This window comes from Odocoileus virginianus, chromosome 4, assembly GCF_023699985.2.
Source record: "Odocoileus virginianus isolate 20LAN1187 ecotype Illinois chromosome 4, Ovbor_1.2, whole genome shotgun sequence".
Taxonomy (NCBI): domain Eukaryota; kingdom Metazoa; phylum Chordata; class Mammalia; order Artiodactyla; family Cervidae; genus Odocoileus; species Odocoileus virginianus.
Window position 1 is genome coordinate 92,660,976 of NC_069677.1, and position 18,772 is coordinate 92,679,747.

General features: G+C 40.4%; 1 pseudogene; it reads right to left on the reverse strand.

The window, feature by feature from the left end:
- Nucleotides 1-7,930: 7,930 nt before the first annotated feature.
- LOC139034869 (craniofacial development protein 2-like) lies at nucleotides 7,931-16,918 on the reverse strand (annotated as a pseudogene).
- Nucleotides 16,919-18,772: the final 1,854 nt, after the last annotated feature.

Sequence of the window (18,772 nt, forward strand, 5' to 3'; positions counted from 1 at the left end):
CATATCACACCTCTTTGTGAAACCTTCTCCAAACCCACAACCCCGTTCAATAAGTGGAACAGAATCACTGCGCCTTGCTGCGTCCTCTGAGCTCTTAGAGCAGTTTGTTCATGTGTACAAGCCGCCACCACCGGAAACATCCCCTTTTCCAAAAGAGCAGTTTTCCACCCACATCCGTTTCCAGTCACCTTGGATCCTATGAAGCCCACCGCAGTGAGAAGGTGTCAAAGGCAAGCCTTCTGCTGACAGTGTTGGCCCAGGAGATCATGAATGTGGAAGTGAGTTCATCAGAGAAAGTCTGAATGACCCAGTCCTGAAATTTTCATAGATGTTTCTTTCTCTATTCTCGAGCCTCAGGAGAAACAAAAACCAATAAAGCAGTTATTAAGAAAAGAAAGAAGTTGCTGAGCTGGAGCAGATTAAAAATCTGATCAGTGATCAGTAGAAATGCTGAACTGCTGCCCTCTTGCTGAGTTTAGATACTTTTCCTCTTCTTTATTAAGTGGTCTTCTTGATGTTACTGTTCGGAAAGCTTCAAACATCAGGGTTTCTTGTGTGTTGGGTTGTGTATCTTCACCCTTTAAATGAATCATGGGCTTACAAGCTTATGAACCAGAGATAGGAACAAACAGATTCATACAGTTTCAGTGGAATAGCTCCTTGATTATAAATTAGGTACTTTTGGGAACTGCAGAATTCCCTTTTTGATAGTTGAGTATAATTAGAAAATTACTGCTCTAGCAAACAAAAAACCATTTTTAAAAGTAAATACCAAGGATGCAAATTTTGGGAGAATTCAACTCACTTTCCATTCAGTGTTGATAAAACATAGCTGAATGTTTGCAGCCATACCAGAGAGCTCTGCGAATCAATTAATTCTCATTTTAATTTTTTTGTATTGGGATCAGCTCCATGAAATGCTTTCTGTACACTTGGGCTTTGGTGTGCTGGTCAATTAGATAGACTTTTCTTGCAGACTGTTTTTGAAAAACTGAGGGTGGTTCTTCCCTTGGTATTCAAGGAAACGTAATGCCTTCTTTTCTTTAACATCCACTACTTTGAAGTTTATTGATAATGAAAGCAAGTAAAAGGTTTAATTGATAACAGACGATGAAGGAGAAATGTTATGAAGTATCCCTACATATTTTTCATCCTTCACATAGCTAACTGTGCTATTGTGTATTGCTTCAGACCATAAAAACAAGCTCTTTTCATTACTTCTGTTCATTTTTTCACATTAATTTTTATTAAATATCTTGTTAATAGAGAACAAAGGGACATTTTCCCATTATGCTGTTTTGAAAAGTAATAGTAAAATGTGTGTGTGTCTGTTTTGAATAATTAGGAAATAAACAGATAAAAACCAAAAGCCACAGTCACACATGATCCCATCACTAATGAAAAATTAATTATTAAAATTTTTGCGACAATTTTTTCAGCTATTTATCTGAATGTGGGCTTAATATTTTCAGGTTTGGGATCATAAATGCACTATTCTGTTTAATAATGCCTACTGTGTCTTAAGCATTTTTTAATATCTTTTACATTTAAAAAATTTTATAAAGTAGCCTTATTGTTTTCTAATGTTTTTTAATTTTATCCATAACATGACTTTAACATTATTTTGATTTTAAAAATTCCTCAGGTAGAAGAGACACTCTAGCGCAGAAATATCCAAGAGAAAATATGGGCTGTGCGTACAATTCAAAGTTTTCTAGTAACCGCATTTTAAAAAGCCAAAAAAAATGTTGAAAGTAATCTTAATTTCACTCAACATGATATATCCCAAACTGTAATTTTGAAGTGCAGTTAATATGAATATTATTAAGGTCCTATTTCGCATTCTTTTCCTCAGTCTAAATCTTTGAAATTTGGTGAGTATTTTGCACAGAATACACCTTAATTCTGATGAGTCACGTGATGTCAGTTGCCCAAAGCCACGAGTGGACGGTCGTCGCCACAGTAAATAGGGCAGCTCTGTATCTTCCTGCCCTGTTTGCTTGACTTCAGTAGACGCCAAACAAGCTAAATATCTAACCTCGTGTGGGAAGATGTATGACTTTCTCTACCTGGCTCCTCTGCCACACTTCTTTTTCCTCCATCGCATTTTCCCCTGGGAGTCTAAGAGAAGCTTCACATAAAAATCCCCAATGAGCTGAAGATGACCTCTCCTTAAAGACCCCCCATGGGACTCTCCCAACCCCATCCCCAGCAGCTGAGGTTTCTAGAGCAACGTCCCCGCACTGCCTGCTTCAGCCAGTCCGTGCCCTTGTTCTAAAGAAAGTCTTTTCTCTCTGTGCCTCATCCTCCCGCCTCTTGCTTCCTTGGAGGTCATGCTTCCAGGGGGTAGTCTCTGGTTACTCATTCATTGCCCCGTCAGACACTGAGCAACTGGGCAGTCTGTCCTAAGCAATAATCTTCCCACTGGGGTCTGGGAATCGCTGGATTCCAAAGGCTACATGGCTCTATGGGCTTCCCTGGTGGCGCAGCTGGTAGAGAATCTGCCTGCAATGATGGAGACCTGGGTTTGAGCCCTGGTTAGGAAGATCCCCTGGAGAGGGCAACAGCTACCCACTCCAGTGTTCTGGCCTGGAGAATATACAAGACAACGTGTTAGTTGCTCAGTTGTCTGACTCTGCGACCCCATGGACTGTAGCCCACCATGTTCCTCCATCCATGGCATTTCACAGGCAAGAATACTAGAGTGGATTGCCATTTCCTTCTCCAAGGGATCTTCTCAACCCAGGGATCAAATCCAGGTCACCTGCATCACAGGCAGGTTCTTTAGCATCTAAGATAGAAGGGAAGCTTGGTAAACACAGCCATATAGATATTTCTAAAAGAATCAATTTTCAAATCCTCAACTTCCATATACATGCCCAACTGAAAACACCGCTTGATCGTATTTCACTGGCCGTCGTCGCTCACCTCCTTTTTCAGAGACGCCCCTCGGCACACTCTTCATCATGCTTGGCATCTGCCGCTGCACCGGGGTGGAAATCCTCAGGTGTGCCCCACAAATCATTTCTAAATGCCAGTGCAGGCGCCCGCAATGGATGCTTGCGTAGCAAACCCTTTCTCGGGTTAGGTGCTTTCTAACTCCTGCTTTTCACCACTCCTCTGAGTTACAGCTTATAGTTATTAAACATAACCTTTGATGATAGATCACTAAGAAATTTTTGTAATATAACTTTAAAGATAGGTCTAAGAATCAAAGAGTCGTTGCTAGTTACATAACTTTTTATTCTCATCTGTTTATGCAAACATTCACAGAAAAAAAATGTTAAACAGGAATAAAACAGACACTTAACCCTGTGTTTTTAAAAAATAAGTAAAATTTACCCTGCATGCAGGACAAAAATCCCTATTCATCTTCTTAAGAAATGCAATAAATTTTACATTTTATGGTGATTATTTATTAACATTTGTACTACTTCTCTGTCATTTTTATTAGCTATATATTAATGCTAACTGCAAGGAAAACTCAGTCTGGAGCCTTATTGTCATAAGAAATAAAATATTTAAATTTCAGCTTATAACAAACACCATGTTGTTTCAGAGAATTCTGAATCAGTCGTTTCAAATATAAAATATATTTTAAAGATAAAATCATGTGAAGGAAGTAGAATGGAAATATGAATTCAAAGAAATAGAAATTCAATATGAAAAAATATGTCAAAATTTCTTTCTGTTAAAGAAAAACTTGCTTACATATGCTTTAAAAAAACAATAGTGGGTATCAAAAGGCTTTTATATGCAGGTTGGATTTGTTACACAAAAGAAAGATGTCAGAGTTCCATTATGCTAGAAGTTACACCCTTTGAGCTTCTTTAAATGTGTGATGAAAAATTTTTAGTTATCAAGTGAAAAATGTGCAATGTGACACTGTTTCAAAAAAAGAGACAGTATACCACTTAGTGGAGAAGGCAATGGCAACCCACTCCAGTGTTCTTGCCTGGAGAACCCCAGGGACGGCGGAGCCTGGTGGGCTGCCGTCTGCGGGGCCGCACAGAGTCGGATGCGACTGAAGCGACGCAGCAGCAGCAGCAGCATACGACTTAGAATGGCCATCGTCGAAAGAGTACAAATAATAAATGCTGGAGAGGGTCTGGAGAAAAGAAAACCTCATACGCGGCTGGGCGGGGAGGTAGGTTAGTGTCGCCACTGTGGAGAACAGAATGGGGAATTCCCTGGCTGTCCACCTCTTAGAACTCCATGCTCTCACTGCTGAGGACGGGGTTTAATCCCTGTCCTGGGAACTAAAATCCCACAAGCCCCTGGCAAAAACAAAAAACCACAGCAGTGTGGAGACTCCTTGAGAAACTAAATCTATCATATGATCTATCATACGATGGATCTATCATGCGACCCTGCAATCTCACCCCTGGGCAAACATCTGGAGAAAAATCTAATTCAAAATACTACATGCACCACTATGTTATAGCAGCACTGTTTACAATAGAACAAACGTGGAAGCAACCTAAACATCCACCAAGAGACGAATGGATGAAGAAGACGTGTATACACACATGTACGTGTACACACTGGAATATTACTGAGCCGTGAAACGGAGTGAAATGCTGCCATTTGCAGCAACAGGGATGGACCTAGGGATCATCACACTGAAAGTGAAGTAAATCGGAATTAGGAAGACAAATATCTAATCCCACTTATTATAGAATTTAAAATTACGATACAAATGAGCTTATTTACAAAACAAAGACAGATTCACATACACAGTAAACAAAGTTATGGTTACCAAAGAGAAAAGGAGGTGGGAGAGGAAAGGATAAATTAGGAGTTTGGGATTTACAGATACATACTACTATATAGAAAATAGAAAGAAAACAAAGTCCTGATGTATAGCATAGGGAACCATATTCAATATCTTATAATAACCCATAGTTGGAGAATCTGGAAAAGAATAGCTATGTTTAACTGAGCCACTTTTGTACACCTGAAATTAATACAACATTTTAAATCACCTATATATATAAAAAAAGTTAGACGATACAAAAAACATTTGAATGCCTCCTAAAATTGGTTCAGCTACCTTGCACCCGGTCTTCAGGGAGACCTCAACGGCAAGATCTTTTAGCTCTCTGCAGCTCAGTCTCCCCTTGAAATAATATGACTATCATCATGTTAATAATGTGGAGCAAGATCACTTACCAGACTGTGTTGTAAGGTTAGAATGAGATAACCTATGAGAAAGCAACTTGTGACTATAAAGTATCATGGATAAGTTTGTCATTAACAAATTTTTTTATTCATGAATTCCTTCACCAAAAAATATCTTTTTTTTTTTTTTTTTTTCAAAAAATATGTCTTAAGTATCAGTGACAAAAACTCTTTCATGTTTTAGGAACAATAATGAAATAGAAAGAGGAAATGTTTTGTAGATCTTATGTTTCAGTAGGAAGGGCAGAATGTAAACAAGTAAACAAGTGAATAATTGGTTCCAAATTAGGAAAGGAGTACGTCAAGGCTGTACATTGTCACCCTGCTTCTTTAACTTATATGCAGAGTACATCAGGTAAAACTCTGGGCTGGATGAAGCACAAGCTGGAATCAAGATTGCCAGGAGAAATATCAATAACCTCAGATATGCAGATGATACCACCCTTAAGGCAGAGAGTGAAGAAGAACTAAACAGCCTATTGATGAAAGTGAAAGAGGAGAGTGAAAAAACTGGCTCAACACTCAAAGTTCAAAAAATGCAAATCATGGCATCCAGTCCCATCACTTCATGGCAAATAGATGGGGAAACCATGGAAACAGTGTCAGACTTTATCTTCTTGGGCCCCAAAATCACTGCAGATGGTGAGAGCAGCCATGAAATTGAAAGATGTTTTTTCCTTGGAAGAAAGGCCACGACCAGCCTCAGTTCAGTTCAGTGGCTCGGTCATGTCAGACTCTTTGAGACCCCATGGACTGCCAGGCCTCCCTGTCCATCACCAACTCCTGGAGCCTGCTCAGACTCATGTCCATCGAGCCGGTGATGCCATCCAACCATCTCATCCTCTGTCATCCCCTTCTCCTCCTGCCTTCAATTTTCCCAGCATCAGGATTTTTTCCAATGAGTCAGTTCTTCACATCAGGTGGTCAAAGTATTGGAGTTTCAGCTTCAGCATCAGTCCTTCCAATGAATATTCAAGACTGATTTCCTTTAGGATTGACTGGTTTGATCTCCTTGCAGTCCAAGAGGCTCTCAAAAGTCTCCAACACTTCAGTTTGAAAGAATCTATTCTTCAGCACTCAGTTTTCTTTATAGTCCAACTCTCACATCCGTACATAACTGCCGGAAAACCATAGCTTTGACTAGATGGACCATTGTCAGCAAAGCAATTCATATGATTTTTAATATGCTGTCTAGTTTGGTCATAGCTTTTCTTCCAAGGAGCAAGCGTTCTTTAATTTCATGACTGAAGTCTGCAGTGATATTGGAGCCTAAGAAAGTAAACTCTGTCACTGTTTCCATTGTTCCCCTTCTATTTGCCATGAAGTGATGGGACTGTATGCCAAGATCTGCGTTTTTTGAATGCTGAGTTTTAAGCCAGTTCTTTCATGCTCTTCTTTCACTTTCATCAAGAAGCTCTTTAGTTCTTTGCTTTCTCCCATAAGTATGGTATCATCTGCACATCTGAGGTTATTGATATTTCCCCTGGCAATCTTGATTCCAGCTTGTGCTTCATCCAGCCTGACATTTCACATGATGTGCTCTGAGTGGATGTTAACTAAGCAGGATGACAATAAACATACTTAACGTACTCTTTTTCCAATTTGGAACCAGTCCATTGTTCCATGCCTGGTTCTAAATGTTACTTCTTGACCTGCATGCAGATTTCTCAAAAGGTAGGTAAGATGGTCTGGTATTCTCATCTCTTGCCGAAGTTTCCACAGTTTGTTGTGATCCACACAGTCAAAGGCTTTGGCATAGTCAATAAAGCAGACGTTTCTCTGGAACTCTCTTGCTTTATCGATGATCCAACAGATATTGGCAATTTGACCTCTGGTTCCTCTGACTTCTCTAAATCCAGCTTGAATATCTGCAAGCTCTTGGTTCAGGTACTACTGAAGCCTGGTTGGAGAATTTTGAGCATTACTTTGCTAGTGTGTGAGATGAGTGAAGTTGTGCAGTAGTTTGAACATTCTTTGACATTGCCTTTCTTTGGGATTGGAATGAAAACTGACCTTTTCCAGTCCTGTATCCACTGCTGAGTTTTCCAAATTTGATGGCATATTGAGTGCAGCACTTTCACAGCATCACCTTTTAGGATTTGAAATAGCTCATCTGGAATTCCATCACCTCCACTATCTTTGTTCATTGTGATGCTTCCTAAGGCCCACTTGACTTTGCATTCCAGGATGTCTGGCTCTAGGTGACTGATCACATCACCGTGGTTACCTGGGTCATTAAGACCTTTTTTGTATAGTTCTTCAGTGTATTCTTGCCACCTTTCTTTAATATCTTCTGCTTCTATTAGGTCTATACCATTTCTGTCCTTTATTGTGCTCATCTTTACATGAAATGTTCCCTTGGTATCTCTAATTTTCTTTTAAGAGATTGTGTCTTTCCCATTCTATTGTTTTCCTCTATTTCTTTGCATTGATAACTGAGGAAGGCTTTCTTATCTCTCCTTGCTATTCTTTGGAACTCTGCATTCAGATGGATATATCTTTCCTTTTCTCCTTTGCCTTCAGTTTCTCTTCTTTTCTCAGCTCTTGGTAAGGTCTCTTCAAACAACCATTTTGCTTTTTTGCATTTCTTTTTCTTGGGGATGGTCTTGATCACTGCCTCCTGTACAATGTCATGAACTTCTGTCCGTAGTTCTTCAGACACTCTGTCTATCAGATCTAGTCCCTTAAATCTATTTCTCACTTCCACTGTATAATCATAAGGGATTTGATTTAGATCATACCTGAATGGTCTCATGCTTTTCCCTACTTTCTTCAATTTAAGTCTGAATTTTGCAATAAGGAGTTCATGACTGGAGCCATAGTCAGCTCCAGATCTTGTTTTTGCTGGCTGTATAGAGCTTCTCCAACTCTGGCTGCAAAGAATATAATCAACCTGATTTCGGTATTGACCGTGTGGTGATGTAGAATCGTCTCTTGTGTTGTTGGAAGGTCTTTGCTGTGACCAGAGCGTTTTCTTGGCAAAACTCTGTTAGCCTTTGCTCTGCTTCATCTTGTACTCCAGGGCCAAACTTGCCTGTTACTCCAGGTATCTCTCGACTTCCTACTTTTGCATCCCAGTCCCCTATAATGAAAAGGACATCTTTTTTGGATATTAGTTCTAGAAGGTCTTGGAGGTCTTCATAGAACCGTTCAACTTCAGCTTCTTCAGCATTACTGGTTGGGGCATAGACTTGGATTACTGTGATATTGACTGGTTTGCCTTGGAAATTAATAGAGGTCATTCTGTCATTTTTGAGATTGCACCCAAGTACTGCATTTCAGACTCTTTTGTTGACTATGATGGCTACTCCATTTCTTCTAAGGGATTCCCACCCACAGTAGTAGATACAATGGTCACCTGGGTTAAATCACCCATTCCAGTCCATTTTAGTTCCCTGATTCCTCAAATGTCGATGTTCACTCTTGGCGTCTCCTGTTTGGCCACTTCCAATTTACCTTGATTCATGGACCTAACATTCCAGGTTCCTATGCAGTATCGTTCTTTACAGCATTGGACTTACTTCCATCACCAGTCACATCCACAACAGGACATAGTTTTCGCTTTGGCCCTGTCTCTTCATTATTTCTGGAATGGGTAGCCATTCCCTTCTCCAGGGGATCTTCCCAACCCACAGATCAAATGCAGGTCCCCAGCATTGCAGGCAGATTCTTTACCGACTGAATCCCCAGGGAAGCCCATGACCAACCTAGACAGCACATTAAAAGCTGACATTATTTTACCAACAAAGGTCCATTTGTCAAAACTATGGTTTTTCCAGTAGTCATGTGTTAATGTCAGAGTTGGACCATAAAGAAAGCTGAGCACTGAAGAATTGATGCTTTTGAACTGAGGGGTTGGAGAAGACTCTTGAGAGTCCCTTGGACTGCAAGGAGATCCAACCAGTCCATCCTAAAGGAGATCAGTCATGGGTGTTTATTGGAAGGACTGATGCTGAAGCTGAAACTCCAATACTTTTGCCACCTGCTGCAAAGAGTTGACTCATTTGAAAAGACCCTGATGCTGGGAAAGATTGAGGGCAGGAGGAGAAGGTGATGACAGAGGATGAGATGGTTCGATGGCATCACTGACTCAATGGATATGAATCTGAGCAAGCTACAGGAGTTGGTGATGGACAGGGAAGCCTGGCCTGCTGCAGTCCATGGGGACACAAAGTGTCAGACATACTGAGTGACTGAACTGAACTGAAACAAATGAACAGAACATGCTAATTTGTTGGAAGTGATAAGTGTTAGGAAGGCAATAATATCAGGTATTTCAACTGTTGTTGAGTTTCCATTTCACAGTTTTGGAAAAAAAAAAAAAACCATCCCTTTCAAGAGACAAAACACCTCTTTCTCAATGTTTTAGAATAACCAAAGATCTCACTATAGTTTCCATCCTGCCCTGGCAGCCAACTATATCTCTCTCCATGGTCCACATTGCCCCGTGTGTCCCAGCCACCGTGGCCTCCCTGCTGAGCCCCAGCCAGTCCAGCCGTGCTGGTCCTTTCAGTGTCCGGACCGGCCATGTCCTTCCTCTGGGAGTGCGTGGATGTTCCACCTATAATCTTTGTTTTCCCATTGGACAGTACATTCTAACAAACTACATTGTTTACTTATTTATCATTTCTGTCTGCTCCTTCTAGGTTGTAAGCTCTACAAAGGGATCGGTCTCTGGAATTCTGACTCATTGTTACCATCCAATCACTAACAAGAGTTGAATTTAACTGTAATTCTCCCCCATATGGTGATCCTTGTTTTAGTATATGATTGCTGTCTAATTTAATTCCAACAGACATCACAAGAGTTAGGTTCTTTTTCTATTTCAGGTACCCATTGCTACCTAACACACCCCTCCAGAGTGGCAAGGACTGATGCATAATATCAGTCATTTCTCACTTTCCAGAGGGTCAGAAATTTAGGCTGTCTCAGCTGGATGGTTCTCCTACTGTCTGGGGCTCACACTCTCCTCTGACTTCAGCTCATGGTGGGGCTGATCCATGCGGACTCCACCCAGCTCTCTGGGGCATCTGTGCTCCTCCTGTGACCTCTCTGCCAATCCTGATTTCTCCTCCAACTAACCGTCTCATCTGAATGTCTTTGTAGCATGGCAGCTGGCTTTCCTGAGCAGAAGCTGCCAGACTTCCTAAGGTTTGTTACTGGAAATGGCCCAGTCATTTTCTCCACAATCTATTGGTAAAAGGAATTCACAAGGCTGGCCTACTTTCAAGGGGGTGGGAAATAGAATATACCTCTTAATGGGTGGAGCAGCATGGATTCAGCGAAAAAGAAATGATGGCAGTCCACTCTTGGTGACTCTCAACTGCAATTGTTCTCAATTTTCAGATGAAGGAATTGAGACTCAGAGAGATTAGGCCGATGAATTAACAAGAGGCAGAGATGTGAGCCAAATCTCGTTTCACTGACTCCAGAGCCTTCATCCTTCAGCACTCTGCTTTACAGGCTCTAGAAGAGGCCTGGGTCTTATAAGACATGCCTCTGGGGAGGCAAATGCCACTGGGGGCAAATGCCACTGGGGGGCAAATAGTAACTGCTTCAGGCCTCCCTCCTTGCTTCAGTCAATGAATCCAACCTCAAACTGATTTACCCACTGAGTTTCCACAAAACTCAATTTAAAGAAGGGATTCCATTTATTTAGAACACTGTCAAAGAATACTAAACAAATCTCTGAAATAAAAATGAGTTTAGATTTCTATGAGCTCCAGTCTCTGCTGCTGCTGCTGCTAAGTCGCTTCAGTCGTGTCCGACTCTGTACGATCCTGTAGACGGCAGCCCACCAGGCTCCCCCGTCCCTGGGATTCTCCAGGCAAGAACACTGGAGTGGGTTGCCATTTCCTTCTCCAATGCATGAAAGTGAAAAGTGAAAGTGAAGTCGCTCAGTCGTGTCCGACTCTTAGCGACCCCATGGACTGCAGCCCACCAGGCTCCCCCATCCCTGGGATTCTCCAGGCAAGAGTACTGGAGTGGGGTGCCATCGCCTTCTCCGAGTTAAAGTCTCTAACATATTAAAAAAAAATGTAACTTTGTCTTTATGACTGTTGTTATCATTATTTTGTTTATAAAGATGTATCTTAAAGAGATAACAGTTCACCATTTCAAATAGGCATTTTATACCTAAGATGAAGGTGGTTTTTTTTACAGTGATTTAAAAATACTAGTTTTTTGGGAAGGTCTCTTTTGAGCTTTTTAAAAATATTGTAATATGTGATATATCCCATTTCAAGCTGATAGGGAAACTGTACATTTCTGCTGTGCTCTTTCTAGGAATATAATTTGGGGAGCAATTTTTCATACAGGTGATGGACATGTTACAATTGTGTGCAAGTCAGACACGACATTTTTGTAAATTTTAATAGTTCTGCTTCTTTGTAACACTGCAAATATGGGAGGAGAGGAAAATGATGAGCAGTCATGCTCCCGTGCTTCCATTCAGAGAAATGCTCTTTTTTTCTTCTACACACTGCATTTCTAGGCAAGATTTTGTTTGAAGAGATGTATTTGCTTCAAAAGAAAAACACAAGTTCAAAGCAGTCTCACTAAATGATCTCTAAGCCAAGGAGTTCAACTACAAAGTCTATGGCTTTTTAGTTACCAAGTTATTCCTTTGGCAAAAATTCATACCAAATATATTCCTGGAGTGCTCATAGGATCTGATAATTTTATGAACATTTTTGGCAGTGATGACGTTAATTGGAAATAAACAAGATAGAATGAAAAACTTCCCTCCACATGCCGCTTATGAGGTGGAATTGTAAAAATATTTTGCCCTGGTAAAATAACTTTTGGGATTCCCAGGCGGTGTAGTGGTAAAGAATTTGCCTGCCAATGCAGGAGACACAAGAGATGTGGGTTTGATCCCTGGGTTAGGAAGATCTCCTGGAGAAGGAAATGGCAACCCACTCCAGTACTCTTGCCTGGGAAATCCCGTGGACAGAGGAGCCTGATGGCTATAGTCCATGGGGTTGCTAGAGAGTTGGACATGACTGAGCACACACTTGTAACTTCATTAAAGACCTCTCAAAGGTCGTTCAGATGCCCACAATTTCTCCAGAAAAATCCTGAACTTTCTAGAAAACTGCTCTAGTTGAGAAATGCATTGGTTTTCCATCCAAGAAATCAGTGGAGAACAGAATAACTGGCTTACTGCTAATCAAGAACCACTGGGGAACAGAAACCGTCCTAATTCACAAGTGCCACAAGCTCAAACTTAAGTCAAAATCCATCCCACCGTATTGACTAGTTTTACTTTGCTTGCAACCAAATCATATTTTCAATATCTGATTTTAATGAGCATACTTTTCTAGGAACAATCCCCTTTTGTTCCTGGGGTAACAACCTGAGAAGACAGGGATCACTTGAATTTCTTCTGGACTGGACAAGAGTGTACTGAAACTCACCCCACAGAGAGAGTGCTGGAAATTGTCAGGCATTGTCAAATCAGTAAAGAAAATAAACTTGCTCTAGACCTGGTTTGACACTGGCAATTGATGCACATTGGAGCTAGAAAATACAAAGCATTTTATATAATCAAAATCGATCAGCTCCCACAGCCTGGGGATAGTCTCTTCAAATGTTAGAACAAACAAAGAGATACTGAATTTCTAGCAGAGAGAAACTTTGGTCTCAAGGCAAAACATATACAGAACTAGCTTCAGAAAGCTAGGTTTAGAAGCCATACACGTGTGAAAGCTATGCATGTTCTGAGTTCGTAAACTTGAAAAGGAGTGCTAAAATCAACAGTGTATGAGGCCAGTGATAAAAGCAAGAAATTCAGTTAGCAGGCTACTGCAGCAACCAGATTAAAATTTTCAAGGAAATGAGCTAAGTAATGGTAGCAAAGAAGATAGAAGAAGGGGATGGGAAGGAGAAAAGTTGGGGTGGGGTTTCCAGCCATCCAGGTTTGTGTGAAACTGAGGAGTTGCCCAAGATATAAGACTTTCAGTTCTAAAACTGGGATGTTCCTGAGCAAATTGCCCAGTTTTGATGAAATTGAAGGGTTTCCAGGTATGCAGGGCTAGAACCGGGAGAATCCTAGGCAAAAGGGTCAAGTTGGTCTTCTAATTCAACCTTCCTCCACTTTCCTGTAATGACACAGCTGCTTCCTGCCTTGGCCTCCTTGCAGAAGCTTTTCCCGCTGCCAATGATTTGAGCTTATCCCTCTAAAACACTCAGTTACATCTGGAAAGCCTCAGACAATTCTATTCTAAATGTCATGAGAACATCTTGAGATGAGCCAGAGACGGAAAACACATTATGTGAGTAAACAATGATACGCATTATAACTGCTTTCTACCTAAGTCAGTGAAAACCAGAAGACTAGGGTCTGGCATCTTTGAAATGCTAAATAAAAATAAAAGAAAATCTAGAATTCTACCCCCACCAAAGTATCCTTCAAAACTGAAGATAAAATATATTTTCAGGTAAATAAAAACTGAAGGGCCACCAGAATGGGCCGCCAGATGAGCTACATGACAGAATATGATAAAGAAAATTCTTCGGCCTGAAAGAGAGTGATATAAAATAAAAATTCGGAGGAATCAAAGGAAAGAAGAGCACAAATTATTAGAAACATGTATATGAATAAAAATAGCTATTTTCCATGCTTCATAATTCATCTTAAAGAGGACTTATTTACAGGAATAGTAATAATAATGTACTATGATTGACGTCTGGTTTCTACTCATAATTGAAAAAGCTGGAAAAAGTTTCATTTTCACTCTTACAATAAACACTTTAAAAACAGATAATCTGCAAATTCACAATTTTTTCTCAAGCCCAACATGATAACTGAGGTTACAAAGCAAACAAGAAACCTGAAATCTAAGGGAAAAAAATGGGCTCCTGGGATAGAGGGGACATGGACAGCTGCCTACCTGGATCCCACACAACCCAAGAAAAGAATTCAAGCAAAACTTAAATTAAATTAAAAAGGAACATATTCGAGCTCACAGGATATTATAGGGCCTTTGGGAGAAACAGACACAGTAGTTGGACCACCTATTTGAAGTCTCTGATCAGTAGATCTCTTGAGAGTCAGGAGATTAGGGGCAAGGAGAGAACCCTGGGAAACCCCTCCCTGGGTGGGCGCAGGTCTGGAAAAGGGTTTCGGCAGTCATCATGAGAAAACCAGAAAGTCCTGCCTGATGCTTCACCCCCGTCTCCCATCCTGAACAAAAACTTCCAGCCCCTGGGAGACAGGCATCAAATTCTGTCGCCCTTAGACCACAGGTGAGAACTCACTGCCCCCAGAGCAATAGGTGAATAACCTTACGATGGAGGAAAGGCAAGGAGACATGCTGAGCTCAGACTGTTAGAGATTCTCGACCACTAGGAGAGACACAGGGTCATGGGGGAGATCTCATCCCTGATGCCCAGAATCTTGGCAGCTGCCTAAGACTTAGATGAAACACAGTAACACAGGACACACACACCGTGCCCAGCACAGTCAGACCAGCAAAGGCTGAGTGGTTGGTAAGAGTGCTCTAATTCTGGGAGCGAGGCAAGAACACGGAGAGAGACTCTCTTTAATTCAAAGAGAGGACCTGATGTCAAAGGTAAAGAGGACAGAGAGAACCTCCTTAATACACCAGCTCTCAGCTCAGCCACGAGGTAGAGCTAAAAGCGTCTGAAGGAATTCAGAGACAAAACCCAAATCCAGATCAAAACCTCCGTACCAAAACCCAGTCAAAACACAAGGCACGCCTATTTCCATCTGTAATACTATTTGCGTCATCTGTAGTATTCTATACAATATGTCAACTTTTAGTCAAAAATTATGCAGCAAAGAAGCACAGAGAAAACTTTTTAAACACACACACATGAGAAGACTCCCCTGGTGGCACAGTGGATAAGAATCCACCTGCCCGTGCAGAAGACACGGATTCCATATCTAGTCTGGGAAGATTCCACAGACCTGACCTCCTCCACCACTTTGGGAATCCCAGAGCTTTTTATATCAAGGTAGGTAAAATGGACAGGGAGCAGGAAAAGAAGGAAAAAGTCTTCTAAAACCCCTCCTCTAAGACCAAAGTTTGCTCCCTGGATCCTGATGAAAAGTAAAGGTAAAGGTACAGAAGTTGGCAAAATTTGGATAAAAGCACATAAAATAGGCATACATAAATGGGCTTCAAATACGATGGTACAGCTCTTGTTAAAGTATATTGTGGGATAGACCAGGCATGTAAATTGCCAACTGGAGAAGGAAATGGCAAACCATTCCCATAACCTTGCCTGGAAAATCCCATGGACGGGGGAACCCAGTGGTCTACAGTGCATGGGGTCACAAGAGTCAGACATGACCGAGGGACTAAAGCTACCTACCTAACCTAAAGAAATAATAACTGAATGTACTAACCAATAGAGTTATCCGATTCATAAAAAATAATTAAAAACTGGGAACAAAAGTGGAAGGACTAAGAAAAATAGAGTAGTGATACTGCTTTGGTTTAATTTGTAAACTCAGAATGGTCTTTGTTGAATGCCTTATACAAACCTTTGAAGACATGATAAATTAATCTCTAACGTTATAGAACATGAGCGAGTGAGTGAAGTCGCTCAGTCGTGTCCGACTCTTTGTGACCCCATGAACTGTAGCCTACCAGGCTCCTCCGTCCATGGGATTTTCCAGGCAAGAGAACTGGAGAGGGTTGCCATTTCCTTCTCCAGAGGATCTTCCCAACCCAGGGTTCGAACCCGGGTCTCCCGCATTGTAGGCAGACGCTTTACTGTCTGAGCTACCAGGGAAGCCCCATTGTAGAACACAGGACTTTGTAAAATAAATTTCAGTTTAATCAAAAATCTTGTCACTGGCTTTAATATCTTTAGGTGACAAAACAGTTCTTTGGGAAACTAAAAACAACAGTCTTTGTCTTGCAAATGTCTAAAACCCAGAAATATAGACACAGGCCACAAAGACCTGAATTAGATCAAGAAGGCAAGACTTCAAAAGAAAGGGAATAAAAGTGGCAGTTTTAAATCCAAACCACTGAAAATGCTCCCTCAGCCAAACCTAAAATATAGTAAGCCTTAAACATCTGAGCAAGCAACCTTAGTGTATTGCAATTGATTGTAGTCAGTTTATACTGTAAGACCTGATTCTCAGCTAAGCTTTTAGGTGAAGCCACGCAATCTCTAGTTTGCCTGTTAATGTCCGTGTACACATTTTACATGAGCTATCTCTACTTCTAAAAAGTACTGGTCAGTTTCAGCTTCTTCAGCATCAGTGTTTGGGGCATAGACTTGCATCATTGTGATGTTGAATGGTTTGTGTTGGAAACGAACTGAGATCATTCTTGTTCATTTTTGAGATGGCACCCAAGCACTGCATTTAGGACTCTCGTGGACTATAAGGGCTACTCCATTTCTTCTAAGAGATTCTTGCCCACAGTAGTAGATATAATGCTCATCTGAATTAAATTCACCCATTCCAGTCCGTTTTAGTTCACTGATTCCTAACATGCAGACGTTCACTCTTGCCATCTCCTGTTTGACCACATCCAATTTGCCTTGATTCATGGACCTAACATTCCAGGCTCCTATGCAATATTGTTCTTACAGCATCGGACTTTACTTTCCCCACCAGTCACATCCACACTGAGCGTCCTTTCTGCTTAGGCCTGGCCACTTCATTCTTGGAGCTGTTAGTAATTGCCCCCTGCTCTTCCCCGGTAGCACAGTGGACTCCTTCCACCCTCGGGGTGGCGTCTTCCGGTGTCATGTCTTTTTGCTTTTTAATACTGTTCGTGGAGTTTTTGTGTTCTCACGGCAAGAACACTGGAGTGGTTTGCCATTCCCTCCTCCAGTGGACCACGTTCTGTCAAAACTCTTCACTGTGACCTGTCCACCTTGGCCACAGCGTGGCTCATAACTTCATTGACTTATGCAAACCCCATCACCACGACAAGGTATTGGCAATATTAAAGAAAGTGTTTGGTATCACCTGAGATGTCCTTTATTAAAAATATAATAATTTTTAAAAAATTATCACTGGTGTTTATGGTCACTGATCTATAAAATGCTAATGCAAAGACATTTCAGATTGCATGCTTTTGGCTTTTCTAAGAGTCAAGGTCTTCAGAGTTGTGGATTCTTATTTCAACATGTAGTTAAACATTGGGAATAATACAGAACATTCCAATGTGCAATAAGAAATAAAATGTATATTTTCAGTAAAGAAAATATAAAAAATATAATTACTTTTTATTTAAAAACAAGAAAGAATGAGCTGGTTGATTTTATTTGGATGAGAACTGAGAGACACGGTAGATAGAGGAAGTAATTAGAGATGTGGAAAGAAACCCTGAGGAAAAAGTTTTATGCATAGTCAGGATTAACTCAATTTAGATTAAAGTTAACTAAATAGATTTTGTTAAAAGAGCTAGTGCAGGACTGGAATTTGATTGATCTCTGTTAGCAGTGCTCCTTTTGATAACAGATTTTCTGAGGTTCTGTGCCCTTAAAAGATCTATATATTTTTTAATGGTTTTTGTGACTTTGGTTAAATGAACAGGTATTGTTTCAGTGACTTATGATCCTATTGTGTTTTAAAGCCTTTCTGATATTTCTAACAAACTTCCCAAATATAAAAATCAAACTAAAGTTCTTTTTGCCTCCAGCTGACACTGGGATGGATGCTTCAAAGAAACATCTCTGAGACAGCTCAGAGAGAAAAGGTAAACTAAGTTTATTTGGTATTTTTAATTCCAAGAACATTGTCAAGTGATTGAAAGTGAACTTTAGGTTGCAATATGTGAAAAAAATTTATATGAAACCCCTGCCATCTGATATGTCCTGATATAATGTTGCCAGTCACAATTCTAGTGATTATACCAAAATGTTATATATCGCAGAAATATCCAAGTTTCCTACTTGAATTGTACTCAAATCTTTAACCACGATATTTTGCATTTTGTCCTTTATAGACTCTCATAATTTTACATTGTTCTAACAACATGAAGATTTTCAAGAAGACTCATTGAAAAGAACTTTTAAACAAATGTGTTTCTGATAGCCTTCACACCACTGAATTGGGCAACAAATTATAAACTCTAAAGAAAACCTGATTACTTCATGCAGATCAACAGGAATCCATTACATGGCACTGAATGAACTGATCAATATGATTTATAACTTTGATTTTAGAAAGGGTACTAACTTGAATCTGCTTTCCAGTAAACCTGCTTCTCCTATGCTGTGACCACAGCAAGTTGGTAAAGTATGTGTTTGTAAACAAAGGTGTAACATTTCTCTCTTTCTCTCTGCCTGATCCTGCCAAGATTTGCCTTCTCCAGCTGGCTCGCCTGTGGACCTGACAGTTATTGCAACTGGATTACAACTAATTATACTAAAAATTTCTTTAATTTGCTCTTTGCTTCCAAACTGTTATGTCTCTGTCTCTCTGCTTCACTATGACTTTATAGATGTTACTAGCTACATTACTTTGATCAATTTTATAAGGTCGTTGTCTGTGACAGTGTGTAAGCAGACCTCCAAATGTAACGGTGACCAAGTGACTTGAAAAAGTTGATCAAAAAAATAGTTTTGAATGCCATCAATAATTATAATAGTGTAA